Source organism: Miniopterus schreibersii, assembly GCF_964146895.1.
Source record: "Miniopterus schreibersii genome assembly, chromosome: 11".
NCBI lineage: Eukaryota > Metazoa > Chordata > Mammalia > Chiroptera > Miniopteridae > Miniopterus > Miniopterus schreibersii.
In genome coordinates this window covers 68,355,241-68,358,126 of record NC_138111.1, presented here as the reverse complement: position 1 = coordinate 68,358,126, position 2,886 = coordinate 68,355,241, and the positions used below count along the sequence as shown (strand labels likewise).

At 42.1% G+C, this 2,886-nt stretch overlaps 1 pseudogene across 1 annotated transcript; it reads right to left on the bottom strand.

Moving 5' to 3' along the window:
- Positions 1 to 359: 359 nt before the first annotated feature.
- LOC308563598 (cobalamin trafficking protein CblD pseudogene) lies at positions 360 to 1,608 on the bottom strand (annotated as a pseudogene). The gene is made up of 2 exons: positions 802 to 1,608; positions 360 to 553 (listed from the first exon to the last, which is right to left on the bottom strand). The product of its transcript is annotated as a cobalamin trafficking protein CblD pseudogene (transcript).
- Positions 1,609 to 2,886: the final 1,278 nt, after the last annotated feature.

Here is a 2,886-nt window from a genome sequence, read left to right as displayed (position 1 = left end):
ACCAAAAAATACTGCGGTGAATAAAATATATCATCGTAAGCAGATGTACAATTTAATCCTGGAGAAAATAATTAAAACTAAGGTTTCTCCAATAAAGGGGAGAAATAACAATAGGAGATCATAGCATAGTTACATGCTAATTACCACCTTCTGAACAATGTGGATGTGCTTAACATGTATTCATTGACAATATGAACCTCTGAGATTTAAAAATCACAAACCCGTCAACGTTGCAAATTCATAAATGTAGAGGTAAATACCTAGAAATAAGTAAATTTTAAGAACTGAAGCCTTTCAGTGTTTACAGGTCAACCCAAATGTTAAGTAGAAATTGTACGGCAAATAAATTGACAATACTACTAGTTTCCACTAAATTTCTCCATAATATGGCTGTCTGGAGTTGCATTTGTACAGATACTTCCTACAATCACATGGGTACCCCAGAGACTAGGACGAATCACTCTACAGCAGCCAACATCATCGACAGAGAATTTTAAATATTGATAGCATTCATCTGTTTCAAAGAGTGTTGTTTTGCCCTGGCCGGTTCTGGCTCCATGGTTAGAGCATCGGCTCATGGACTGAAGGGTCTCGGGTTCGATACTGGTCAAGGGCATGTACCTCGGTGGCAGGCTCTATCCCCAGCCCCAGTTGGGGCCCATGCAGGGGGCAACCAATCAATGTCTCTCTCTCTCCCCCTTCCACTCTCTCTGAAGAGCAATGGGAAAAATATCCTCCGGCGAGAATTAAAAAACAACAAGAAGAAACAAAAGGGGTGTTGCCTGTATATGGTTCAAAAACATGCCAAAGCAGATGATGGGTCAGTAAAGTCAGCCCAACAGCCTTCGGCTCGAAGAGCGTAGCATATTTCCCTAGCACCACTGATGAGCATCTCTGAGAGCATTTCTCTTTCACTTTCTCCCTTCTCCCTCCAAAGAGTCATACCATTCTGTTTCCAGGGTTGCAGTCAGAATCGATGGTTTGTTGGTGGCCATATCTGGAAACAGTGATTGAAAATCTCTGCAGCAATTCTGGACATGTTTGGACTGCACACTCTACTCTGGCACTTTCAAAGAACATTTCTGCACTGTTACTTTCTTGTTCAACAGGGGCACCGTCGCCCTGAAATTCATTCACATGCTGTGCCATCACAAACTCATGTCTTTCCCTTGATAAAGGTTCTGCTAGAACATCAGCTAAAGTTTTCTGAACCTGGCTTTTCTTCTGTGACATGGTCCCATTGAGGTGACAGTCAAAACCTATGTTCCCAGGAAGCTGGAATCTCTGGTCCTGAGGTCCAAAGGGTCCCAAAATTTCATCCGGCCATACTAGTCAAGAGAATATATTGGGAGGTGTAGTGGCCACATGGGACTCATCAGAACCCGAAGATCTTGCAGTTGAAAAGGCTTTGGGTCCAACAACCCTTTTAACTAAAGAGTAAACTCCTGGGAGATGGGAAACCAGTCTGGCTCTGTCACAGAGCACATTGGCATTTCTAGTGGAAAGAGCAGATGCAAAATATCTTTCCTTCCGTAAAGTTAGTCTGGTCACCACCGCTGCCTCCAGTTGTTCCAGACCCTGACTCTTCCCACCATCAAGGGGAGACATTTTCAATGACGTTTCCACTCGTCTGAAGTGAAACATAAATGGAAATTGAAAGTTAAACTTGCATTTTTCTATATTCCTGTTTCTGAATGCTTCACCGGAAAACACATTTTTTGCTAATTGTGGCGGGAAAATAAAGAGTAGAGCGGCCTCGTGTTGCTCCTGCAAGCTCTTGGCCTGTCAGTAGGTCAATTTTTGCTAGAAGAAAGTCACCTCTGTGTCTCCTGTTACCTCAGAGCTTTTGTTGCCCATGCCGTGAAAAATCTTTGTGGTCTCTAAGAAAGGAAACTAGAGTTCCAGTTAAAATTTGCAATGAAACATAAGAATTAACAATCCACGGTTTTGAAGCCTTACAATATGTTCTCATTCTCAACCTTTGTGCACCATCTTAAAATCCAGTTTCTTCCTGGGTCCTGTAAGAACAAGGTTGCCACTGTGAAATTATACACCACATTTTAAGGGTCCCACATATGCTCCCAAGTACAATGGCCCAAGTCCCCCCTAAGTTCTTCTTCCATTAAGTACGTCTCTGAGCCTGGAGTCCAACGTCCCCATCAGGGCACACACATGGGCACCAGGGAAGATGGGCAGTGCATACACGTTAGTCATAGAAAGGAAACCAGTTTCTCAGAGGACCACTTGAAATCTTAAAACTTATTTGTTGGCCCTAACCAGTTTTGCTCAGTGGTCAGAGCATCGGTGCTCAGACTGAAGGGCCCCGGGTTCAATTCCGGCCAAGGGCAGGTACCTCAGTTGCAGGCTCGGCCCCCGTTAGAGGCGTGTGCAGGAGGGAACCAATTGATGTCTCTGTCACATCGATGTCTCTCTCTCCCCCCCTCCCACTCTCTCTGAAAAGCGATAGAAAAATATCCTTGGTGAGGATTAAAAAGCAAACAAAACTTATCTGTTGAACTCACTGGTTGTCTCTTTACATCAGTGCTAGAATTTCATTAAGGCTAGAACGTCACCTCTTCTGCGGGGATTCCGTTTGTCACGTGGTGACAAGAACAGCATGGCTTATGTTTCTTGCGTGGATTCTCACAGGAGCCCAGTCCAACTGTAAGCTCAGTAATTATTTTGGCCTTTATTGTTGGCATCTTTGCAGTCTCCTTTTGCTTGGTCCTATTTTATTTGTTTTTTATATTATTATATTATATTATATTATATTATATTATATTATATTATATTATTATATTTTATTTTATTTTATTTTATTTTATTTTATCTCATTATTTTATTTTATTATTTTATCACTATTATTTGGAATCCTCACCCGAGGAT